Source organism: Taudactylus pleione, unplaced genomic scaffold (genome assembly GCF_031769625.1).
Source record: "Taudactylus pleione unplaced genomic scaffold, aTauple2 ptg000041l, whole genome shotgun sequence".
Taxonomy (NCBI): domain Eukaryota; kingdom Metazoa; phylum Chordata; class Amphibia; order Anura; family Myobatrachidae; genus Taudactylus; species Taudactylus pleione.
In genome coordinates, this window is record NW_028284443.1 from 14,911,610 (window position 1) to 14,939,542 (window position 27,933).

Here is a 27,933-nt window from a genome sequence, read left to right on the forward strand (position 1 = left end):
TCATATCTTGTGTCAGTCGTTATGAATGCTTATTATATTCATGTGTATATGTTTTATGTTTTAAAACACTGGCTGTGTGATCTATTGTATGTACTGTTGTTTTATAATTTTTATTTTAATAAGTATCTAGTGCTGACAGTGCTTCTATTATCTTTTTTATTTGTCTTTTTTGGGGTTCCAGTTTCCCCTTTTTGTTTTAGAAGCAGCAGTCAGCCTGTGTTGGTATAAGTTACATTTGACTATTGGCTTACATAGAAGGTTAGCGCCTGATTTGTTTCTTGCTTCTTTATTATGACATGTCTACATAGAAGCCTCCTACTGTCAGAGAGACTCCCAGTAAATAATTGGGAAGGTGTCCAGCAATATACAGGCTAAAATAGTATTTGTTATTACTGCAATTTATCAATGAAATCTTGCAGCAGCATTGGAGCTATACCCACCTGCCGTGGTGATACTGGCCTGTAGTGATAAGACATAACTTATTGTTTTGCCAGACCAGTCTCTGCCTATAGGTGAATGAGCAAGCGGTTTACAATTTCTGCTAAAAAAAAACTGTCACTGTGAAAAACATATTTAAAGAACAAATATTAGTTTCTATTATTGGCTAGATAATTGGTTGATTCTTGTGAAACATCTGGAACTCACAACCCTTAACAATGTTCCTGCAGTACAACAAACAATTTAATTATTATCCATTGTACTTCCTCCCTGTGTGGCTGAGACTAGCCCAGTCAGTGTACCAGGAGGTAAGAGTGCAGGAATAGGATGTACAGGGAAGAAGTAGAAGCAGGGCTAGGTTTCACATTAGATGCCTCTTTAATCCTCTATGTTGTTGATGTGCAACATATAGAGTTAATACATGTGTTTATACTTCCTACCTTATGGGAATATTGCCTGACTATTTTTCTATGCTGCTGATGTGCAATACATGAAGTTATTTCATGCATGTATACCTCCTATTTTCTTGGAACATTGTTGCAATATGAAACATTCAGGTTTGACCAGATACCTGATTATTCCTCTATGTTACTGATGTGCAATACATAGAATGAATACATATATTCATACCTCCTACTTTCTCAGAATATTGTTGCAATAGAAATATTGTAGTTTTACTGGCTAATTATAACTTTCCTTTGTTTTCAAACTTGGATACAAAGTCTAATACTGACAGTGTAAAAACTACAAGCATAAGACATTACCATGTATACTATGTTTATTTCATAAGTAAGTGCCACATTTTCTGAATGGGTCATTAGCCCTATGTTTGTATAAAAAGCATTTTATTCGCTATCAGTCAAGCGTTAGACAATGATTAAAACTAACAGATATAATATGCAAGAAGGCTAAATAATCAAATCTGAACCAAATATACCCAAACCAAAGCTCCATTGGGGATCCAGTTATAATCAAAAAACATTTTTGATATATTTATGATTCAGAGCTATATAGCTCCTAACACAATCCCTCTCCCTATTATATTTCGCCTGGGAAATATCTTTCCCTGATTGTGCATCTCTACTAAATTCCTCTTTAGGACAATATTGTGTAAATACCTAAGATTTATTTATTTCCTTTACACAATGTTTAATATATTTACACTGAAGATGATATTTTATCACTAAAAACTAATAAAAGTTACGTTTTAAACTAATTTAACAACACACATCACAAAAAAAACATTTCCTTCATTAAGAGTGTCCCCAAAAAGTCATCTTTTTTTTATTTTACAAATCTGTGATTACCTGACTCATGGGTGCACCACCAGCCCCTAATCACATGTTCAGTCATTTTTAAGTGAAATCTTTCTGTGCTCTATGTTGGTACCGTCTACAATGAACAATATTTATTTGTCTATACATTGAAGATCCTGTGTGGAATCCTCACCCAACCCTTTTTCATGTACTAACCATATCTGTTCCTCAAGCCCACTGCCTTGGTATCATCCTTCATTCCACCCTTAGCTTCACCTAACAGATCCAGCAGTCCCTTGCTCTGTATTGTCCCCTTACAAACTATGCCCTTTTATCAGGATGTTACTAAGGGCTCTATTTATTAACATTATTTTTACTCAAATAAAATGAAAAAGGGTGTTTTCACACCCTTTTCACATTATTTTAGTTTCACCTAAATTTACTAAAGGGAAATAGGAGTATAATTTGTACAATTCTAATCCAAGCCCTAATTATCAAAAAATTTTTGTAAGCAGATCGCATTTTCCATAATTGAAATGGGAAATGTGATCTGCCTGAGATTTACTGAAAATAAAATGTGAAAAAATACCGGGGGAAGCCCTGTGATAATAACGCTACCTGGAGCTGGCGTTATCCAGGCTTTCCCCCGGTTACCGGACTCCTGCTCAGCTCTAACAGGCAGAGCAGAGATGGGAGTCAGGCTCCAGTGATCTTCTGTGTGGTCTAATAGGCCACAAGCTGATCAAAACTAATAAAAAAAAAAAAGTAAAAAAAAAAACTTACCTGAGTCCAGGGCCGGTGATCGGTGCTCTGGTGATGTCCTCCAGGGCTCTGGTCAGCTGGTCTCGTGGCTCCTGCACTGTGACCCTGGTCAGCTGTTGCATAGAACAGCTGACCGGGTCACAGTGCAGGATAGGAGACCAGCTGACCGGAGCCCCGGAGGATGGACATCACCTGGGCAGCAATGTCCGGAGGTAAGTAAACTTTAGGGGAGGTTGCGGGGGCTCGCACAGGGGGGAGTCATGATCGTGGGGAGGGGAGGGGGGTTGGTGTATCGATGGCCGGGGATTCACAGGGACAGAGCTTTATCGCAAACTCTGTCCCTGCAAGGGATTTTTAATAAATCCCTGTCATATTGCCTGAATTCGCAATGCGAATTCAGTCGGAAATATCACACTACAATCTGCATTCTAAATGTGGATTGTAGAAAATAGAGCCCCAAAACTCTTAACTGATTCTCTCATCATCTACTGCCTTGATCATAGAAACCCCATTTTATCTGGCCTTTCTCTAACCAGTTTTTCATCATCATCATCTTCTCTTGCAACTTCACATCCGATGCGCCACTCTACAAATGCCTAGAATGGCTCCGCATTTCCTCCATAACTCAGTTCAAGCTACACGCACTAACTACTACATCTCTGACCTCAGCACAAGATAAACTCCATCTTGCCCAATGTACTACTCCTCTCCTCCTTCCCCCTATTTTTCCCTTATGTAACTATAGATGTGTCCTCATACACCAAGTCTCAATATGCCATGCGGTGTGAGACACCTGGCATGAGTGAGCAGCCTAGTCCCATGTGACTCTGCTTGCGCAGGGGGGGGGGGTGTGGCTCGTGGATGGTGGGGGGCCAGGAGATAGAGAAAGAAAGAGAGAGAGATAGAGAATAAAGAAATTTAAAAAAAAATAGTTAATAAGGAACTCACCTTTCACCCAGTCCTTGTGCAAAGACGCTACAGTATCTACAGCAGGCATCTTCCCCTGGCCAGCACAGCAGGGCAAAGCCAGAGCCCAATGAGTGATGGAGGAGACCAGGACCACATACCCTAGGAACACAGGCCAGACTCTTCTCAACTGCTTTTTACGCCGGGGCCGGTCACTATATGTGACGACAGGCCCCCGGCAACAGCAATGTGAGAGAGGAGAAGGTAAGAGGAGAGGAGGGGAGGGTGGAGGGGGGTCGGATCACCTCCTTCTCCTTTGTTATGGCCCGCGGCAATGTACTGTTATGAGTCAGTCTGACTCATTACAGTACTGCTGTCAATGTCGCTGCAAGAACCCTCATATACATTGAATGACCATCATCTTCCAGGCAGCCACAGGTCCTGCTGCATGTGAACGGGCAGTTGGCAGACTTGCTGATGGACAGATATGTCTGCAGATATATCTGTCCATTGGCTGTGCAGCACAGTCGACGCGATGTGTCTGTGAACGACATCGTTCACAGACATATCTCTGGTACACACTGGCCGACGGGCACCAGATATATTGGCCTATCAATTGATTGGCCAATATATCGGTCAGTGTGTACCCAGCTTATGGAGCTGACTAGTTAAGTACTTTATCTCTGTCCGCTTTATCTCTCTACAAGGCATAATCTGAGTTTAACAACACACTAGACAATACTGTATTACATTTATATTTGAAGGTTATTGTGACAGGCTGCTGTGAGGATTTGCCGCATCACTTCAGATAGAACAGAAGCCATTTCTTTGTGTAACGAACCAACAACCAAATTTTAACAACCTGCATCACAGCTTGGATTAAATTGTTTCCTGTAATTCAGATGGTTTATATGATTGGCAGGATTTGTCCCTTAATATATATGTTTTCGTATATTTGTCATTTTGCTGGAAATGTTTCACTTTTCTGCCTGACCTCTGTTAGTTGTATCCATTATGCATTGTATGATATATTTTCTACTTGTCTTTCTCATCCTTAGGTTGATTGATGCTTTATGCATGCTCTGTAATTAGGTGAAGGGTGCACCTGTTATCTTAATTACATCATCTCCAGCCGCGTCTGCGACGAACCGGGGGACGTCTCCTCACTCGTGGTGTAGAGCTTATAAGGTAAGCCATGTTTGTATTGTCTTTTATATCCTGACAAAAGAACTCATTAAAGTTCTGAAACGTTGATGCAAATTTGTGGGTCTGTATATCTGTTTATGTAAGACGTCCCGAGTGCCGTCTGCTGATATCACTATATATTTGTCCCTCACATCCGTGAGAGGTAAAGAGGAGGGCACCAGACGCAGCTGTCCCTTTGATAACACGGGAGTGCCAGTCGACTTTGCATATATATATATATATATATATATATATATATATATATGCATATATATACACATATACATATACAGTCAGGTGCATAAGTATTGGGACATTAACAGAATTTTCATATTTTGGCCTCTATTCACCACCACAATGGCTTTGAAATGAAACAAACAAGATGTGCTTTAACTGCAGACTTTCAGATTTAATTTGAGGGTAATTACATCCAAATCAGGTGAACGGTGTAGGAAACGGTTTCTACATGTTAGATTGCAGTTCTCACCAGCGAACACTATCTCCTGATTTGAATTTTATTTGTATCACATTTGAATTGGTCTCATAGATACATGCTTTTTTTTAATCCAGTGATACTTTTCTGATACTTCAGTTGCTGCTACGTGTAAGTTGTGTCCATCTATAGGAAATCAACTACACTCCTATTATGTTATTGGTCTATTTTGATCCATATCCCAGGTATTAATTTCTGGCATTATGCTATTACTATTCTAATGTCTTCAATTGTTATCTATTTACTCTTACAGCTATGTGAGATGATATAATTTGTAATTAGTTTGAACATTTTTCCTGAAATTTCCTGTCTCTCACTTTCCTCCTCTCTCTCTTCAGATCTTGCCCATCCTCTTTCAGCCTCTTCTACTCCGTCTCTCTCTCCCCACACATATTGTTTTTCTCTTATCATCACTTGATTTTATTATATATATATTAATCCTTTTCATTACTTTTTTTCTTTTTATCTGTAGTATTGTACTTTTTGGAACAACCTTGTTTTTTTCTCAAGACTGTATTTTCTTATCTGCATGCCATTTGTGTATCTGTGTACTTACTTTTATACTTTTATAATTTTCTTGTTGTGGAATTTGTTGTGATATTATTGGTTTAGTTTAAGCAGTTTCTATGCTTTTATCATAAGGTGGCAGTTGATGAGTAAGTATGGGAAATAACAGAAGTATTTGGAGAATGTAGATGTGTGTTATGCCATAACTCTCTAGAAGTAACATCACTAGAACAAGTGGGACGGGTAAGAATTTATACCACCTGACTTTAAATTCCAACGTGAATACAATTTTATATCACTACTTACCCTAGCTTGAGAAAGGAGTTTTTCTCCAAAATGTCGCTGCTGAGCCTTTTTCCATATAATTTTTATTGTAAAGTCCCTTTTGAGTGTATTCTCTTCTTAATACTATTTTAGTCACATCTATCTGCTGTGATATTTTGTGCACCAATGCATTTTTGATTGCTGGTTAAGTTGTGCCTCTCTCTCTCTCTCTCTCTCTCTCTCTCTCTCTCTCTCTATCAAAATAAATCCTTGCCTGTCTGGCACTTACTATATATACAGTAAGTCAGTGGCATAACTAGGGTAGGGCGAGCGGGGTACGTGCCCTGTGCACTGTCGGACCGGCAGCGCAGGGGGGCGCCGCCGGCCACGGTACCGGCCCGCCCTAGTTAGCCAGTGTAGCGCCGACCGCAGTGAGTGTGGTCAGCGCTATACATTTACACAGGACCGGCGCTAGGCATCCAGCGCCGGTTCTGTGCTGCACAGCTGAGCCCCTTCCCTCCCCCTGAGCGCTTGCCCAATAGTACCAGGAGGAGGCTGGCAGGCGGGCTCAGACTGTGCATAACACACACATCGCCACCAGCACTGGCGGTGATGTGTGTGTTAATCAGCAGCCAATGAGAGTCAGACAGACTCTCATTGGCTGCTGCTGCTGCACACACATCACTGCCAAGCGGCAGCGATGTGTGTGTGAATCAGCAGCCAATGAGAGTCAGATAGACTCTCATTGACTGCTGTGCGCCCACTGCAAGAGCCGGGCTTCCGTCCGGCTCCTGCAGTGGTATTGGGAGAAACATCATGATGTCATGATGTCTCACCCATAATGCAGAGCAGCCCGGCCCGGGAGGATGAACATGCGGACGGCGGCGGGAGCAGGAGCGTGGATACAGGTAAGTATTTTTCTTTTGTTTCATTTTAGTGTGTATTTCGGGGGGGGCGCTCTATTACAAAGAAGAGGACTACTACTGGGGGGGATACTACTGTGGGCACTGCTTCAGGTGGGGGGGGGACCAGTACTGGGGACTACTACTGGGTGGGGGATCTACTGGGGGCACTGCTTCGGGGGGGACCACTACTGGGGACAACTACTGGGGGGCGATACTACTGGGGCACTGCTTCAGGGGGTGACCACTACTGGGGGGATACTACTGTGGGCACTGCATCGTGGGGGACCACTACTGGGGACTACCACTGAGGGGGGGTATACTACTGTGTGCACTGCATCGTGGGGGACCACTACTGGGGACTATCACTGGGGGGGATACAACTGTAGGCACTGCATCATGGGGGAGCACTACTGGGGACTACCACTGGGGGGATACTACTGTGGGCACTGCATTGTGGGGGACCACTACTGGGGACTACTACAGGGGGCACTGCATCAAGGGGAAGTCCTACTGGGGGAACTATATAAAGGGCACTGTATAGAAGGGACTACTACTGGGGCACTGCACAGGGGGGTCCACTACAGGGGGCACTGAAAAGGGAGAACCACTACAGGGGCACTGCATAAGGGGGACAACTACTGGGGGCACTGTATAAGGGGCACTGTATATGGGGGATCACTACTGGGGGCCTGCATATGAGGGATCACTACTGGGGGCACTGTATAAGGGGAACTAATGGGGGGCTGCATAAGGGGGACCACTACAGGGGGCACTGTGTAAGGGGCACTGCATATGGAGGACCACTACTGGGGGTCTGTATAAGGGGAACTAATCGGGGCCTGCATAAGGGGGACCACTACTAGGGGCACTGCATAGGGGGGACTGTATAAGGGGCACTGCATTAAGGTGCAAATGGAAAGAAATGTTCCCAGTGACAAGAAAGGGGTGACACGCCCCATTTTTCAGTGGCCACGCCCATTTTTCGACGCGCGCAACTGCGGCGCATGCACATAAGGGGGGGGCTCCATTTTCAAATTTGCCCTGGGCTCCAAATAGCCTAGTTACGCCACTGCAGTAAGTCTCCCTCTCTAAAGATGGAAGAACCTAATGTTCAACTCCCACAAAACAGCATTTGTATACATCAGTTATATAAAGATATAGCAGTGTCTCTCAACAGGTATTTCAGCCTGCATCTCAATCAGTGAGAGACTGCCCAGACAAACTGGCGCACCCATTATCAGCCTCTCACAGGTGGTCTGGCACCTGCACTGCTCATTACCTACAAAATTACCACACAGAAGATAAGAATATGGGGCATATATACCTCCCATAAACAACTTCCACTTTGCTTTTGTTACGTATCCCTACCTCCTGTGGAGGAACACTTGTAATCCCTAAACAAAAGGCTTGGTATAAAGCATCTGCATTGTGGATTCCTGGCCTATGTTCCACTGAGAATTTAACATTTTGCAATGCCAAGAACCATCTAGTTATTCTCCCAATTCTCTCTTTATTCTCAGACATCCATTTCAAAGAAGCATGATCAGTAATTAACATACATTTTATTCCTAAAAGGTAGTACCTGAGTGTTTCTAATGTCCACTTAATTACCAATTAATCTTTCCTACAGTGGCATCATTTATCTAATGTACATTCAGTTTCCTACTTAAATAATAAGAGGATGCTATTCGCTGTCTTTGTTCTGAGACATAATAGCACCTATAGCTACATCCGATGCATCTGTCTGTACAACAAATTCATTTTTAAAGGCATGTGTCATCAAATCTGGTTAGGTGCACAGTGTTATCTTTAATGTTTGAAAAGCCTTTCCTGCTTCAGGATCCACTTAACCATGACTGACTATTTACTTTTGGTAGGGACAGCAATGGTGGTAAAATTGGGTATAAACTTTCTATAATACCCCATGATTCCCAAGAAAACTCTCACCTTTTCTTCTTTAGAGGTTGTGGCCAATTGTGTGTTGCCTCAATTTTATTAGATTGGGGCTTTATAAAACCTCTTCTCATGGTGTATCCAAGGTACTTCACTTTTTCTATCCCTAAGCTACACTTTTTCAGTTGGATGTTAATCCTGCCTCACAGATGAAGTCCAACGCTGCTTGTACCCTGGGTAAGTGAGACTGACAATCAGGACTATAGATGACTACATCATCAAGATAAGAAGTGTCATACTGTCTACGGGGCCTTGGAATTTGATTCATCATCCCCTGAAAGAAGGCGGGTGCACAATGTAACCAAAATGGCAACATCTTCTATTGGAACAGACCCTCTGGTGCAGAAAAAGCTTTTCTTTCTTTTGCATTGTCTGTCAACGGCACTTGATAGACCAGGGAGGCTGACAGTGTTACACTTTTCTTCAAAGATTTTATAACATGTACATGGTAGATCTGTTCTACAGCAGTGCGACACGGCTTTCACTGCCAACTACACTTACCAGGTGAGCAGATATATCTGCATGCAGCAACCCCCTGGTTATGGCCACTAACAGCGGGTTGTGAAGGTGATCATTAAACCCGGTCTCCCCTGCACTCTTAGGGGTAAATTTACTAAGAATCAAGATAGGTCGAGTTTGTTTGTTTTTTATCTCGATTTGCATCGCCTAAACTCGGGTGGGTTTTTTTTTTTGGCTTTGAAAATTTACTAAGAAGCGAGTTTAGCTGAAAGTCAGTTTTCCGATGGTGAAGCAAATTGAGATTTCTAGGGTCGGTTTTCCTTTAATTCGGGGGAGATCTCTCTTCTGTTGAAAGTTTGTTTTTTGGCGGGTTTTTTTTTTGTTTTCCAAGTTCCGTCTAATTAAGTGTAATAACTCGCCCGAGAACACCGGATACCTTTTAAATACACCTTTCATATTAGTTTTGATTGGTGAAAATGGTCACATGTTTTGGAATGTTTAGACAGAATATAAATACGCCCTGTGACAGACCTTGTGGGTTTGTGGCAGGAGTTAGAGAAGAGAGGGACAGTGAGGAGTTGGTGGTATATTGTAAGGAGTTGCTGTTTTTGATTGGTGAGTTAATTTTGTCTTGTGTCTGTTTGTAGTCTAGTTAATTTTTTGTAATTGTCTATATTTTTGTCTATTGTCTTTTTAATTTCGTCCTGTCAGTGGTCATCTGTGTGTGTGTGTGTGTGTGTGTGTGTGTGTGTGTGTGTGTGTGTGTGTGTGTGTGTGTGTGTGTGTGTGTGTATGTGTGGTACATAGGTAGTGGTGGTGGCTTTGTTTTGTGTTCGTTTGTCTTTTATTTTTAAGTGTTATTTGCATATTTGTGTAGACCAGTGTTGGCTAACCTTGACACTCCAGCTGTTATGGAACTACATAACCCAGCATGCACTGCTACAGTTTTGCTATTAGGGCATGCTAAAACTGTGGCAGGGCATGCTTGGATATATAGTTCCACAACAGCTAGAGTGTCAAGGTTAGCCAACACTGGTGTAGACGCTGATGTCTGCCCAAGCAGGAGAGCCAGGGAGAGATAGAGGGTCTGGAGGTGTCGTCTACCCTGCCTCATGTCACTTCCAGTGAGGAGAGTGAGGTTGAGGCACACCACAGGGGAAAGACAAAGACCAGCAGGAACGTCAAATTTACATTTGACCAGAATATGGCACTTGTGGGTGAGGTTCTTAAGCAGCAGCACTTGTTGTTTGGTAGACAGGCTGTCCGCACCTCTGCATGCCGTAAAGCTGCTATTTGGGCTGGAGTGGTGCATGCTGTAAATGCAGTGGGGCCCACTAAGCGTGATGCCAACCAACGCAAAAAACGATTTTCGGATATCAAGTGCCATGTTAAAGGCAAAATGGCGGATGAGCTGAGGTATGCCAGTGGTACTGGCGGAGGCTCCCCATATCATTCTATTTATTTAGAATATGAGAAACCTGTCAAACAGATGATCCCTCCTGAGATTGACACCGATGCCCATATGCAGACATATGAGTATGTTTTTTTTGTTTAATTTTTTTATCAATGTAAAATGTGTATTGGTTTCCTTAATGGTCCAGTGTAATTGTCTAATGTTTTTTTGGGTTTTTTTTCCAATATTAATTAATTTGAGTGTGGTAACCAACAGCAACCAATGTTCCTTTATTTGTTTTTTCCCTACTATCTCATGCATTGTCTTAGGTGTTTGCACACAGCTTGCTGTGTTTTATGCATTTTTTAGGTAGAAACATGTTTTCATTTCGGCATGTCAATTTAGGTTTGACACTATTTTAAATAACAAGCAATAAAGAAGACAACCACACATGTGAAATATACAAATTGGGTTACCAACATTTATAATGTTTTTGTAAAATTTTCAAGTGTACAATTAAATGGTCAAAACAACAGGTTCAATAATCCAGGATACGTAAAGTACATACCACTGCAACACATATTAAGAAACATGAATCATTTTCTTAAAGGCCTGTGTCATTAATGAGGCATCACTACACTATTTATTATGGTACATTCTTAGCACATAGAAATGGCATGCATTTGGACTTGTTTAGTGTAAAAATGTGTTCCCTTTTATATACTAGCAAAGAAAAGGAGAAAAACATCTGATCCACAAAGGGAGCAGCAACAACCCCAGCAAGAGCAGCAGCACCAACAAACACAGCAACAAGAGTCCGAGGAGGCTGGTAAGTTTTCGGCCCACTAGTTGTCTGTAGACACACAGTAATGTAAATGATACAATGAAAATGTTAATGTTGTTCTGTAGGACCATCAAATCTACCACCTAAAAAGAGGCGTCTAACAACCCAGTTTTGATGCAGCAAACACCACCAAAAATATGTGAGGAAGTTGTCTTGTTTTCTGGTGGCCCCTCTTCACCTCTTCTGGATGGTGAGTTTGTGTGGATCTGTTAATACAAATATATATGCATAATTATTAGTACATATTTTGATACTTGTTTTTTTTTATAATTTTTGAATAAATTGTCAGCTTAAGGAACACAAATGTTTGTATGTTTGCTTAGCTGGTTCTGGTTTTTTAGTGATTTTTATTTAACACTCGTTTTAAGGGGATTTTTTTTCAATCTAAAATTTTGGGCCTGGAAACACAATGATGATTATTGATTTGACTTCCACTTGCAGTATTGGGTTCGTTTGTAAACTTAGTTAGGTACTTAAATGTAAGGTAAAACATGTTAATTTAAGATTGTAAAAGGATAACTTTGTCTGTTTCCTAAAACTTTCCCTGTATAAAAACTAAAATTAGTTAGTATGTTTATGAGTTTATAATTTGATATGCGTATGAAAGCATCTTAATGTCTACACATATATTTCAGTTTCATACCTACATGATTAGGCTTAAAAAGCATCCCTAATTGGCAAGATAATTTGGTTATTTTATGGTGGTTATGTTACCTTTGTGACTTTTTTCGGTCATACAATAGAGTCGTATGTCCTGAAAACTACATCATATGTTGTTTGTGATTTTTGGTACTTGGGGATGTCCTGTTGCATCTGTTGAGGTGTTATTTTGGAATGTTTCTTTTGGGAGGGTTGTAAGTTTATTGGTCGGTACATAAACAATATTTGCATGGTGTAATCCACGTACCATTCACCTTCATGTATTTTAGCTACATGACATTCATTGTAATCCACCCCAAACAATAAAACACCAGCCCACAGGTGTAGATAGTCTAATTTGGACTTTAAATGAGTGTAATCAAAGATAATGATTTACATGTGTCAAATTTTTTAGGCCTAAATAAAAAAAAACTGGTTTAGACAAAAAAAAAGTGTGTTTTTAATTTTTATAAGAAAAATACATACCCAAATTTCTATTCTAGATTCGCCAGAACAACCTGGTCTTCCTACAGACACCTTTTCGGATGATGATGGAGTCTCTGAAAATTAAAACACGGTTACATTAACCATAATCCCTCCAACTCCAACGATGCCAGCATCAAATATTCTGCCATCCACTCCACCCATTTTGCTGTGTACAGAATCCACATACTGGCAAGAAATGTCTGTTTGCCAACAGCAACAAATAGAATTATTGCGGACACACTTTAACCAAAATTAAACCATAAACAAAATTGGCCATAGACATATCAAAAACCAGATGGCTCAGAGGGTGGAGCTTACACGTATGGCCAACTCGTTGGAACAAATGAGACAGAGCATTGGTAGATTGGAGGGTGCACAATTACAACAATCAGAGGTTTATAATAGGCATAGGGAAAATTTTATGCACATCATGGAAAACCAAACCTCTGCCTTTAGGGAGTTTTCTGCAGTTTTGCAAAATTTAGGGACCCAAATTTTAGGTCGCTTACCGGCAACAACAGCAGGTTTGACCTCGAGCAGCACTTGATAGGCACCAACACCAATTGCCAGAGGTTGCAGCAAACCAAGTCAGGGTGGCAGGGGTCACTCTAACTGATTTCTGGGAATAAAAAACAAAAACTAATTATGGTAAATATAAAACACATAGATTGCCATTACTTACATTCCAAAATAATTTTTATGTATGTTAAGGTTTGAAGGTATTTTGTATGTGTTAACCCACCCAAAAAAAGCAAAAAGGGGTGTGTCCAGTTTTGTTTTTTGTGTATGTGATGATTGTAATATATGTCACTTATTTGCACATTTTATTGGTAATTATGTGTTTTGTGAATTCACAAAGTTGTATTGAAATTTTATTTGAACAAATACAATTTCTAAAGAATTCTTTAGGAAAAGGACAAAAATTTAACTGAAAGTTAATTCTGCTTGTTTATGGAAAAAAAAAAAAACATTTCCAAAATAAAGTTTTGGAAATGCAAAGACATGTCTTTTAAAAAAAAAAAAATACTACAAAATAAAAGCAAATTACATTCTAGATATGTATTAAGGTTTGGTTTTGGATGTTAAAGTTACAGGTTCCTGTAAAGGTTGTGCAAAACAACATAGTACAAAATAACTGTACAAGAAGCAATGTTGCCCCACATGTGTGGACGGAACCCAGAGACAACACATATTTTGTGTTACAAACATGCACAAATAAATATAAAGCAGAAAATACAAAGCAAAATACATATTGTGGTATATTTTAAGTACAATTGTAAACATTTAAAAAAATAAAATAAACTCAAAAAAGACCCATGCAGGTATTTGAAAGGCAAAACACAAAGCATTTGGAACTACGGTCACTTTACATATGGCAAAACAAGACACTTATGCAAATATTTTGTACAAGTAAACATAGGACACATTTACTAAACAAGGTGAGGAATGACACTTACCAGTAAAATGCCCTCAATCAGATTCTGCCTCACCTGTCTTCCAGTTTCTGTGCTCATGCTGTCGCCTGATATGTCCAAAAATCCAGCCTGCTGCCTGTCCTTCACATAATCAGCGGATAAAGGCTGCTGCAAACACATATTATGCAAAAGACAGCAGCAGGGCACAATATCTGACACTTTATTGGGCGCATACAATAAAATTCCACCAGATTTATCTAGACAACAGAATCTAGACTTTAACAGGCCAAATGTACATTCTATCACACATCTGGTGGACTTATGTGCATCATTATACTTGTGCTTATCTGGAGAATTTGGCAGCGACAGTGGAGTCTGTAACCAAGAGAAACACCCATAGCCAGAGTCACCTATTGTGCAGAAGAGAGAAATCAAATGTAGATCAATGTGTGTATTTCAAATTAACTTTTACAAAAAGGTAAGTTCAAAATACTTACCCAGAAGCCATCCTTCCGGCATTTGACCAGCCTCGACTTTGTCATGGAGGGATGACTGACTGAGGACAAAGGAATCATGACATGAGCCAGGGTAACCGACTACAACACTCATGATTTTGAGTTTTGCATCACAAACCACCTGGACGATGGTAGAATGGGCATGGTGCTTATTCGAAAAAACATGTGCCCTAGCCAAGATGTGGTCTCAGCTTAATGTGTGTGCAGTCTATTGCGCCCAGGACATTTGGCATGCCTGCAATGTCATAAAAAGCTACCTTGACTGCATGCCGCGTGACTCTTGGTAAGGGAAGCAGATTGAGGCTTGGAACAGAGGCTGAAATGAGGCCATGACCTGTGTTAAATACCTGGAAAATGTGGACTGGGAAATTCCAATGACCCTACCAGTGACAGACTGAAAGTTTCTTGTAGCAAAAAAGTGCAACACACTCAAAAGCTTATGCATTCCTGAGACAGCAAGTGAGCAACCTGTCTCAGAGTCTATGTCAAGTTTGACAAGGTCATACAGATGGAATATGTTGGCTCTATTGAGCCTGAACATCTGTATGACCTCGCCATCAACCAATGCGTTCAGGTTCAGACACCCTCTAAAAAAACGCTGCCTGCGCAACCTCCGTAGTTCCTGCATAACCTCTTCAGCCTGCTCAGTTTGTTGCTCCATATCTTCTCCAGCTTGGTGGTAGAGCCTCTGGTATCCCAGCCACACACCCAACACACCAGCATTGACAAAAAAAGCCATCTTCCCTCAGTACAACCCTAAACAAAAACCAGGCTCCTTTTATAGTCTGCCTGTGTGTGTCCTCATTAATGGAAGTGCAAACACATGTTAACTTTTGAAAAACAGGTGCGAGTTTCGTGGCGAGTTTGCATTTGCAAGCTAATTTTCAGTGGTTTTGCTATAACCCGCAGCTGACAGGCACGTCTGTTTGAATCGGGAAAACTCGCCCAAGATAATGAATATCACAGGCGAGTTTATAAACTCGTTTTTTGGTAAATTTGCAAGATGTATATCTTTCATTTAAAAAATTACCGATTTTTTCGATGGCGAGTAAAGGCGAGATTGTCATCTCGCCGAGAAAAAAATGCGAGAAAACCAAACTCACTAAAAAACCCACCCAAGTTTGCACTTAGTAAATTTGCGAGATGAAAAACATGCCTGAAAACATCCGAGATTGTCATCTCGACCTATCTCGATTCTTAGTAAATTTACCCCTTAGTGTCTAGAGGCAGGATTAAGACCTTGGTTAGCCTCATGTAACCACAATTACACCTATATGAAACTTTTTATGGAGCGGCAGCTCATTAAGTAATAAAGAAGCTATTGGAGTCCCAGTAAGGATTAACCACTATTGGATACATTTTGTTTGCCGCAGCAATACAATGTTACATGCATATGCCACTTTCTATTTTATACCTTTTTGGATTGACTGGCACAACAGAGCTAATTTGAAGTTGTAACCCATATATTACTGGAGTATACAGCTGATGTTCCTCTAACACTTGTGGATAAGACCGTGATTTCTGTATTTGTTTTTGTTACATTTTTTTTTTGCATGCAGAATATGATTTCTATGTACTTTTAAGATCAATATACCATTTTTACTATTGAATAACCATCTAATGAGATAAGAATACCTAAGGAATTGTCTTTTCTATTGCAATAAATACATTGTTATATTTATATTTGTATATGTGTGTCCTTTGGGTCCGGTATAGGCTTATTGGTGCTACCATCAACTAGTAGATCTGTTCTATCTTTCCTTTCCCAGGCTCATACACATTATGGGTAAGGTGTTTTTTTGATTGCAGGTGTATGCTAAAGGTGCGTTTTTTATGTTTCTTATAACTCCACTTTGGCAACTTTTAAGTATAAACAAAAAATATAGTAGTTGCTCAATCAGCTTAATGATATACTACAGGTGCTTGTAAAGGGCGGAGTTTACACTGAACACAGAAAAAAGAAAATTTCCCCCCATCACACTGCAGATAAATCAAAAATACTTGATAATAGAAATTCAGAGGTATTGGTTTACATACATTTACAAATATATGAATAAGCGTTGGGCCGACGTCAAGGCTCCTCTATACCAGCGTCCCTAACATTAAGGGGTTCACGTCCGAGAAGCAAGGCACCCCAAAAAATTCCAGCCAAGGACCATCCCCAAGGCATCACACGAAAAGGGGAAAAAAGGTGATAGTGAAGTGTAAAAGGATAGATGTGTAAAAATAAATCAATAAGTATGCATCCATTTTCAAGTACCCCAAATTTGACAGGAATACTTATTTTCTAAAAAAATACTGCTTTATGCCATTCTTCACCACTTGTGCAAAGACGCTAATTAGTGACAATTGTGCGAACTTAAGTACCCCAAACTGTTTCATTAGGACTAATCGGGCACTACTACATTGATGCCCAATGTTTACGGATGTTTTTTGGGGGGTTCATGCTGATTTCTACGATTCAGACACTACTTTTCGCCTTTTCTGACTTCGCGTTGCTCCGTTTTCGTGTCTTTTGGAATTGAATAGGGCGAATTGCAGTACTCGCCCTATAAGTTTCCGCGGCTAAAAGACGCGATGTAGGCAAAAACTCCGGCAGGTGAAATTTTATCGCATATACAAAACTAATTGAATACGGGATTGAAGAGAGAGACAAAGTAGTGGGATCGGTGGTCGCGATGGTGATCCCAGCCTGCGACCTCTGTCCTACACCTCCTTCTGCATTTGCATAATAGCAAGGATCGCAATTGCAAATCAGCTTACATGCAACTTTACAATTGCGATCCTTGCTGAATCAGGCCCTTAGTGTGGATCCAACTTTTTCAATATAATTCCTGTGAAACTGGCTTTTTTTTTTATAAAAGCCTACTTTGTATGGATCTGGCTTTTACCCAAAGCCTTTGCTTTGTCATGTGTATGCAATTTGGTCCTACTGCTTCTAATTTCCAAATGAACTTACCTGGATATGAATATGCCAGGGGCATATCTATAATGGGTGTAGGGTGTGCAGTGCATACAAGCCCCTGGGTCCATGCAGACCCGTCACTAGGGTTGGTGTCAGCCGGTGCTGTAATGCTTGGTGACACCCCCTCCACCAAAAAAAATAAAAAAATCGAGACCAAGGTGTGCAGCTCCACAAACCCCTTACCAGTCCAGCAGTCACACTGTGCCCCTCCCAGAATGCTGGGCGCACCCGGCGGACATTATGACGCCACGCTCGGTATTCTGGGTAGCAGTGCTTAAAATGTTCGTAGAGGTGGAATGACCTCCCTTCCTTGGCAATATATCAATAAAAGGACAGTGTGCGCCTAAGGCACATGGCGCAAGACAGGGGCGTGATCTCAAAAGAAAGGGGCATGGTCATACAATACTATACCCAATTCAAATTCTGCTATTCATTAGCACAATCTTATTCACATTACACTGCACATAGTGCTCCTGATGCACATTATACCATAGTTTCCCTTATTTATGTTACGACACACAGTAGTGACCTCTTTTACACAATGCCCACAGTAGTGCCCCTTCTACACAATGCCCACTGTAGTAGTGCCCCTTATACAATGCCCACAGCAATAGTGTCCCCTCCCTCTTCCCACACAGTACAGAAACCGTAAGTCAGATGTGCGGTCTTCAGCAGACTACAGGTACGGCGTGAACCGACCCCAGACAATCCAGCCCTGTGCGGCCACACACACCTCTGCTTATGGCCCTGTATATCTTTAGATTTTAGTGTGTGTGTGTGTGTGTGGGTGTGTACCAGGCATGTGAAACTCAAAATACCAACCGGGCCGAATATTCAAGGTCTAAGAGAGTGTGAGCCACAAGAAAAAAAAAATAGTCTTATATGGAATTTTGAAAGGGTGAGTATAAATGAAAACCAATGTAGTGCCCCCGGTAGTAGTGCCCCTTATGCAATGCCACCTGTATTAGAGCCCCTTATGCAATGCCACTGCAGTTGTATCCATTATACACTGGGGGTATAAGAGCCCCTTTTGCAATGCTCCCTGTATAAGACCCCATTATGCAATGCCCTCTGTATTAGAGCCCCTTATGCAGTGCCACCAGTAGTCCATTATGCAATGCCCCCAGTAATGCCCCTTATGCAGTGCCCCAGTAGTGCTGCTTATGCAATGCCCCCGTATTAACGCCACTTACACAGTGCCCCCAGTAGTGTCCATTATGCAGTGCTCCCAGTAATGCCCCTTATGTAGTGCCCCTTATTCAATGACCCCTGTATTAGAGCCCATTATGGAATGCCCCCATTAGTGCCCATTATACAGTTCCCCTTATGCAATGCTGTCTTACCCTTCTTCTGTTCCAGGCTGCTGCTCCATAGTCACTGCGGCTCCTCTTTCTTCTCTTCAGTGCCGCTGTCCACCGTGAAAGAGCCGGGTGCCTGTCAATTCCCCTATACATCTGTATAATAAAGTTTATTATCCGGCGCGTGTGACATCATGATGTCACGTGTGCTGGGTAATAAACTTTATTATACAGAGGCAGAGGAGGAATGACAGGCACCCGGCTCTTTCACGGGGGACAGAGGGCTCCAGTAAGGCAGATTGTCTGGACAGGCAGTAGCGGCGGCGGTGGAGGGAGCGGCGGGCGGGTGGAAGGAGGTGTCAAAGTGCTGGGACAGTAATCCCGACTGTCCCCCTCTCCTGCCCTGGCAGGCAGAAGTGTGGCGGCGGGCATGAGTGTGTGCCCACACCCCCCGCACCCTCCTTGTGACGCCACTGGGTCCATGGGGACCCACACCACACACCCAGCACTTTCCTAATACCTATCTCTCTGAGGGCTCGTCGGATGTCTCAGCTCTGCCCAAATGACCAAAAATGGCCACAGCAGCCATATTCCTGGCATTTTGTCCTTGCGCAGTGAAGAAATTGCCAGGAAAATGGCGGCTGTGCCATTCCCCAGCGACCTGTGCATGTGCAGTAGACTATGGGCGCAAACTAGTGCCCAGAGTCTACTGCTGCTGCGGCTGCCGGCGGTCAGCTTTCAGTCTGCTGGTGGCCATTGGGGAGAGAGGAGGGGCCCATGTGCATTTCCCTCTTAATATGCCCCTGGAATATGCTATTAACATTTTGGATATAGAATGATTTCATTATTAAATTACATTGGGTATATTATTATACATTAATTTGAGTGTGCATTTTATACATTTTCTATGACTTTCTAGGTCATGCAGCTGCACGCCGTCCCGCCTGTAGTGTATTGTGTTCTGCAGAGACTAAAACAACTTTTAAACCACAGCTAAAACCCGGGTTATTGCAGGTTTAACCCGGGTTGCTGCTAGATGTAAAAGGGGCAAGGGTTGGACTCTCAGGTTGAGTGAGATATATACATTCATTTAGGATCATTAGTATAATTTCCCTGCATTGGTTATAAGGCACAATTATCCCTATGGCTACATGTATTTTCTGAATAGCATCAGTGTGTTTTCTTCAACAGGGAGCTCTTATTAATGTTTTGGGGCTTGTTTACATTTGGATGTAAGTCAACTTTCTAACACGCCTCCAGGGCTGGTGCTCGGTTTCTAGGCACCCGTGGAAAAGCTTCACTCTAGTGCCCCTATTTACCCCCGCCCCCCCAAACTGTTTTCGGGGGTTAATCACAATATTAGGTTTCCCCTAGATGCATTCCAGATATTGGCACCAGCAGCTAACGCCATCTGACTACATGACTGTCTACACTTTTCATAATTAGTCGAGAGAGGGTTACTCTGGAACCCTCCCCCCGCAATGGCGAACATGCATGTGCAGTCAGTGGGACTGCACATGCACAACAGCCCTGGGGCCACTCCAAGCACATCGCAAGGACAGGATCCTTTCAGAGCCCGTGTCACTGCATGTGCCGGATGGTACATTCAGGTGATATGATTGCATTTTGCAATGCGATCATGGGCGGTAATATTATGCCCAAATCGCATTGCAAATGCGATCAATAATAAATGGGCCCCACTGTATACATATGCGATGTCAGATTCCCCCCGAGGAAGTTTTACCACTGTCCTTGCTAGTTCATTAAAAATAAACAAATACAGACTGTTATTATTACACAGTCTGTTTGAGGACTGTTACTTTGCAAAAGTACACAAACATGTACTACACTAGCTGCTTATACTTAACTAAATCAGTGTGTCACTTATCGTATCCTCAGATTTCTTTCTTTCTACGCCAATCAGGACAGAGGATGACCTCCGCAGGCCGTGATCTCCATGTCTGTCCCACAGTCACGGAACTGTTGAGGAACAGAAACGGCCTCCTCAGTGCCTAGTAGCCGGCCCCGTTCTCAGCATCTCTGCTTGAGGTTATCATGCCGAGCAGCTGCAGCCTGCCGGTGGTCACACATTGGCGTGTAATAAGTACTACCTGATACCGGTGGTGATACTACCACCAGCTGCACAGTCTGACAGCTCTCAGTTACAGTGATAAACAGCACACAGGTGGCCACCAATAGGATATCCAGACCCAGTCCTACATGCCAAACCTGTTACTCTCGGCAACCCTGCCACTATCATTCTTAGCACTTGGTACATACACATTCACATTACATATATACAGCCAGGCATCAGTATAGCCTGCACAGCCCCTTACCACAGCTGTTGCACACATCTCACATGTCCCCAGGATAGCAGCAGCCTCTCTGACAAGTGACACCTCACACCTCCGGTACAACAGTCTTTCTTTTCTATCTTCTCTACTATGTCGAAGCGAAAATTTGTCCTTCTGTCTTTCTATACAATTCCACAGTGTACAAGCCAAGATTTACATATGAGCGTAATAAAACACGGCCGAGGTAACTAAAAAAAATTGAAATCGAAATTAATTACTGTTCATTTTTATTTAATTAAAAAACACAATTTTTGCTGGACGCTCATTGTGGGGCCTTGCACTCAGTACTGCTGGCTGCTGCCTCCAGTGGTGATATTTAAGAACTTTCTTATCTCTACTATTTATACTATTTCTGTCCTTCTGTCTAGGGATGGACATCGGAAGCCCACCATCATATGATGGCAGTGCTTCCACCATTGAATCTTTTGATGCAATGGCAACTAACCATCGCATCAAAAGCATTCCATGGTAAAAACTATTCATATGAATAGTAAAGGGGCTGGGTTGGGGGAGGGGCTCGGACACGAAGCAACAAAAAAAAAACCCAGGCAAGGCAGGCAGAGCTGACTGAGGATGAGGAGGAGAATGAGACACACTGTCACTGCCACGCTGCTCTTGCTGTGGGCACTTAAAGCAACAATAAACTGAAGTCTAAAAACATGATTAAATATACTTATAACACAAAGAATGGGAACCTCTTACAGCACCAGCAGAGAAATCACTCCCCATTCTCTGCTGGTATAAACGTTGTTAGCTGTCACTCTGTGTGTCTGTGAGTGACTGCTGCTGCTGGGCCAGGCCTGCACACTGATTGGCTCTCACAATCTCAGAGAGCCAATGAGAGCTAGCAGAGAGGGGAGGGAGGGACAGGTCTGAGGCAGTGAGAGACAACCTCCAACGATCCCAGCAGCATGAGCCAGAAAGGTTATCAGAGGCAGAGACACAGCACACAGCAGCCATGGGAGGCATAGCTTATAGTATTTAAAGAAAAGAAGCAACCATCGAAACACCATTGAATGATTACCATTCAATGGCAGCAAACATCGGAATGCTGCCATCAAATGGTAAAAACACTAACATCGGAAGAAAAACATCGAGGGTCGGCAAACATCCACCATCAAAGGGCCTGATTCAGAGCCGCTCGTAAGCGGCCGCTCGTTCGCTCCGAGCGATGTTCGCACAACTGCGCATGCGTACGGCTCGTAATACGCATGCGCGAACCAGTCAGTGCGGTCGAAATTCATGTGCTCCCAAAATAGCGAGTGCCTGATAATTTGAGTGACAGGATGAGGCGTTTGTGGGTGGTAACAGGGGAAGGTGCTTGAAAGCGGGGAGTGGTGATCCGAACGCAGGCGTGCCAAAACGGGCATTTTAAGGATGTGCATAATTAACAAAGCAGCGTCATTGACCACGTCACTTGGTTGTTTCTTAGCCTGAACTGTTCGAATGATTGCGGTAGGAAAATCCAACCACAAGCACTGCGAGCAGTTCAGATGCCTTTCGATGTACTCGATTAATCAAATAAATAGCGGAGATGACGTAGGATGCGAGCGGCCAGGGGGCGTTTTTATCAAAATAGCGGCGGCAGGTTTTGTTTGCTTGTTCAGACTTAGAGGCGTCAACAGACCGCAAAGAGCGAGCACTTCATTTAAATAGCCAGCCCATTTTTCAGAACGACCGTTTGCAAATAGCGTCCGGCTCTGAATCAGGCCCAATGTCCATCCCTACTTCTGTCCTTCTGTCTTTCTATACAAATCCACAGTTTACAAGCCAAGATTGTGAAATTTTACATACGAGCGTATTAAAACACGGCCGAGGCAAGTAAAAAAAATTGAAATTGAAATTAATTAATTAAAAACATAGATTTTTGCTTTACACTCATTGTGGGGCCTCACAGCATATGGGTAGGGCCTCAGAGCCAGCCTTTTGTGTTGTCATGTTTTGTCATGATCTTAATGTTTATTATCGAAGAGAGCTTTAGCAGGCTTTCCCAGCATTCTCAGCTCTCTGACTATACCAAATTACGCAACAACATTGATTTTTTTCTTCCAACTGTGTCAAAATGATGACTTTGCAAGGACCCTGCTGTACTGTGAGCTGCCAATATATTACACATGGAATGCTTCTGGAAAAGTTTTTATGCGCAGAAAACAGGAATCGCTGTAGATCAGGGGTGGGGAACCTTTTTTCTGCCGAGGGCCATTTTGATACATATAGCATTATTCGCGGGCCTGGTGCAGGCCTCACCCCGTCCATGTGACATCACATGGGGCGTGGCCATAATCGCCGTGATTACAGCAATTCCCAAAGCAATCTGAGGAAGCTCCGGGGAGCTGTAAGGGCAGCGAGGTGACCTTCTTAAGCATTCTAAGGATGCTCCAGGCAGCACTACTGTATAGATTCTGGCTGCAGGGTGCCATTCTAGGCACCTTGCTAGCCAAATGAGGTTAGCAGAGAAAAGCTCAGAGGGCCATACCAAATGATTCCGGGGCCCTTATACGGCCCCCGGGCCTGAGGTTCCCCATCCCTGCTGTAGATGGTCATCCTGGTATCAGAGCAGCAGAAGCTCTTGGCTGTGTTTACACTGTACATCCTACAAATTTTGAATGCTTCTATCTCCGAAGTTTTCTTTACACCGGTACAGGTCCTACTTCCTTCGAAGACCTAGGACTGTTGATGGGGAAGTTTGTCACACTTTTCGTGAGGCCTGCCTAAGGAGAGGTTGGTTGGAGGATGATGTGTAAACAAACATTCTTAAAACCATGGGCAACGCCGGGTACTCCAGCTAGTTCCATATAAAAGAAGTATGAAAGAAACTTTTTTTTTTTCTGTGGGTACTATGCCGCGCCCTCTGGTGGCCGGCGCTCTAGGCAGCTGCTTAAAGCTGCCTAGTGGTAGTGCCGGCCGTGCACGCCTCTCAGATGTAGCGGTACACGTCTTCTTTACCACCACACTTATAGTGTTGTTTTCACAATCTCCCTGAAAAGCTTTTTCAACAGTAGGCAAGTATGGCTAAGCCTCATGCTGCAATATTCTGTCTTTGGGCCTGATTCAGCAAGGATCGCTATAGCAAATGCAATAGCGATTACTCACGCAGTTCAACTGAGATAGTATGTTAATCCATTGCGATTTATACGCCGCTGCAGCACAACATAAGAATGCCCACTTTACCTTACACACATCTGTAATGTTTAGCAAGACTGCGAAACCATCGGTACAATCGAGTACCATCGCAGCCTCATGTACACTTGCACAAGGTCAGGCCTTACTCAGAAATTGCTAACTTCATCGCACGCTATGAGGCCTCAGGCTGCGTAAGGTATCGTAGATGATAATTTATGCAACAGTGTTCAAACGCACTGGCACTCCTGCGTTTCGCTGACCATCCCCCGTCACCACTGCCAAATGGTACTTCCTGCCAATCACTCTGTGATGGGTCTGCCTAGTCCCGATCGCAGTGACTGGTTCGCACATGCACACTGCGATGCATATGCAGAATGAAACAATCATCTAATTGTGTGTATATTAGCAGTTGTGATCCAAGCTGAATCAGGCCCCTTGTCAATTTCTTTGTGGGTAAGTAAACCACTCTTTGTTTTTGCACCTAATTTTTAGACTACCGCCTATAGTTTTTTTTTTTAACTTAACATTTAGGCTATTTCATAATTTGCAGTCAGATATAATTTGAGGTCACAAGGGGTAAATGAGTACCCAATACACTCTTTACAAATACCCTTTTTACAAGGAGCCTTTTCCACTATGCATGCGTATAGTTATAGTTGTGATGGAGGAAGGAGGCGCACAGTTTGCAGAGATTGACAGGACCTGTTAATATATACACAAAAAGAAATAAGAAAGTCCTCTCAGATGGATGCACCCATCAGATATGACTTCCTTGTTTCTTCTTTGTGTAAATAGCCTTTTTTTCAAAAAGGTTTGAATGAAGTGTGTCCAGTGATTTGAAGAAGGTGTAACAACCCCAGACACTAAGGGGTCAATCCAATTACCCGCAAAATGTGCAAGTTACCGTTGCCACGGTATTGAAGCACCAGCAGCGGCACCGCATATTGCACCTCTTGCGGACTGCTCTCAGCCCAAATTCATTCATTTTTGCTCGCAGTCCTAAGGGGCTGCTAGCAGTTTTGAGAGAGTTCAAGCTGCTGCCGCACTAACTCGCACCGGAGGTATATGTGCAGGTAATTGGATTGACCCCTAAGCAGGAATGTACTACATACAAGTGACAAGCTAGGTAGAAGGCAATTGCCCAAGGTAGCATGCACCACCATCAGGGTTGGACTGGCCCACAGGGGTACAGGGGAAATTCCCGGTGGGCCCCACTGCCTAAGGGCCCTACCACTTGCTCTAATGTCAGGTTTCACCACTTGCTCTAATGTCAGGTTCCAGACTGTGCACTTGAATTAAACAATGTTACTCTATTAGAGGGTCAGTTACATGGTCTCTAATGTCTGTCCAAACCTCTGTGGGGTCTGGCCTCATCCCCTGTAGCAACTGACCACACCCCAAAGCATGGGCACCTACCATTGCATTTCCCTGGTGGGGCCTACATGCTCCAGTCCAAAACTGACCCCCATCAATGCACACCGCCGTCTGCAGGGGCAGCCATCATTATGCTAAAATATTATGGTGATTGGCTTCAGACAGCACAAGCAGATTAATGGAAACTGCATTCATCAGTAGTAGTTGCGATACATCTTATACAGAAGGGAATACTATTAGGGGTGATTTGTTGAAGAGTTACTAAGTACATGTGCAGTGTATGAGAAATCCATGATGCATGTGTCAGAGCTGATGAAAGGAGAGAGTAACAATGTAATAAGAGAAGAAGAGGCTGTGGCTCTCACCAGTAATTTCTGAAAGTACTAATTACAGAGATAAGGCATGAATGAAAAATGCTGAGTGGCAGTTGCAGTTTCATTGTTGTTAAAATCTTTGTTTACAATATACAGTATGAAGACAGTTTAAACCTGTTTTTCCAGTGTGCAAATGCTGGGCTTGATTGTTGCCAGTACAGCTCAACAAGTACTGGCAAATGAAAATATCACAGCAACTAATTTGGTTAATTTTTTTTACATCAACCAGTTAAAAGATTTTTATTTTTAATATTTGTTTATAAAAAGGTTAAAAAATACAGTACATAGAAATTGCCAATACAAGGTAGTGGAATCAGGGGGTCATTCAGACCCGCTCGCGAGCGCAGGACGCTCGCAAGCAGGTCGATGGTGCCGAATTGAGCATGACGGAGGGAGCTCTGTCGTGCGCATGCGCGAGACCCGAATAACGACGGCCAAGCCGTCGTTATGGGTCTCGCACCAAAGGGGGCGTGCTGTCGATGTTGATCGACAGCACGCCCCCTTTGGTGGGCATGCCGGGGGCGTGGCTGCCAGACGGAGGCATTCCCATGGGAACACCTACCGTCTGAGTCCGAGCCAAAATCACTCCAGGGCTTGCGGTCACCGAGACCCTACCGCAGGGTCTCGTCGCAAGCCCGATGGTCGCGATGGTCTTGACCATTGTGACCATCATCATGGACACTCGCTATAGCTGTGGGTGGTAACCCACAGCTATGCGAGCGTCCATGAGGCCGCTCCAAGTTGAGGGAGGAGGGCCCTGATTCAGAGCGAGCGCTCTGGTCAGAGCGTCAGGCTCTGAATCAGGCCCTCAGTCCATTGTAACAAACAACTCAAAAGTGATAAACAACAATAGTAAAAGGAGAAACTGCAAATAACTGTGATAAAAGCATACTAGTATATCAGATGGGGGATGCCAGAGCCACAATGTTTGATAACACCAAGTAGCCAAGGCAAAAATTAGGGATTTAATCGGCTAAAATCTTAAGGTTATACCATGGCGGTAATTGGATCAATGCCCTTAGATAGACCAAATCTGGAATGGTAGGGTGAGGACATAGGGGAGCTGTACGGAGAAAAAACTATCAGCCCTGCCTTCATTGTCTATGGAAATTTTTGTCCAATCCATGTAAAAGAGATTGGATAAACAATGTAAAAGGAGACATGCTCGGTACATCTCGGGAGACAGATTAGGAGAAAATGGTCTTTTTTGCACTACTTTAGCAAGAAGGAGCTTATTACCATGGGTTAAGGGCAGGATGAGGGATATAGATTCAGTAGTGTTTCTGAATTTATTATGTCAAAATGGATTTTTAACTCACAGCGGATATAGGGCCTGATTCAGAGCCGGACGCTATTTGCGGACGGTCGTTCCAAAAAAGGGGTCGGCTATTTAAATTGAGCGCTTGCTCTTTGTGGTCTGTTGACGCCTCTATGTCTGAGCGAGCGAACGAAAAATGCGCTCACTATTTTGTAAAGACACCCCTTTGCCGTTCGCATCACACATCATCTCCGCTATTTATTAGATTAATCGGGTACATCGAAAGGCATCTGAACTGCTCGCGCTGCTTGTGGTAGGTTTTTTTCTACCACTATCACTGCGAGCAGTTCAGGCTAAAAGACAACCAAGTGACGTGGTCGATGACACTCCTTTACTAATTATGCACTGCCATTAAACGCCCTTTTGACTGTTTGGCACGCCTGCGTTCGGATCTCCTCTCCCCCGTTTTCAAGCACCTTCCCATTTTACCACCCACAAACGGTACATTCTGTCAATCAAATTAGCAGCCCCTCGCTGTTTTGCGAGCGCACAATTTCCATCCGCAATGACTGGTTTGCGCATGCACATTACGACCCATGTACATGTGCAGTTGTGCGAACATCGCTCATAGCGAATGAGCGGCCGCTTGCGAGCGGCTCTGAATCAGGCCCATAGTCCTGGATAGTCAGCCAGAACCTCTGTAGACTACCATAGGACCACATGCAATGCATGCAATTGCACCCCCAGTAATGTGCATTTAAAGAAGT

The 27,933-nt window shown here is 42.9% G+C and overlaps 1 long non-coding RNA gene across 1 annotated transcript in view; it reads right to left on the reverse strand.

The window, feature by feature from the left end:
• Positions 1 to 13,005: 13,005 nt before the first annotated feature.
• Positions 13,006 to 27,933, reverse strand: part of LOC148537990 (uncharacterized) — a 37,099-nt gene continuing 22,171 nt past the window's right edge. Inside the window, exons 2-3 of the long non-coding RNA XR_015872756.1 lie at positions 14,403 to 14,461; positions 13,006 to 13,109 (exon numbers count right to left, since the gene is read on the reverse strand). This is a non-coding gene — a long non-coding RNA (uncharacterized LOC148537990). The remainder of the gene's footprint in view (positions 13,110 to 14,402; positions 14,462 to 27,933) is intronic.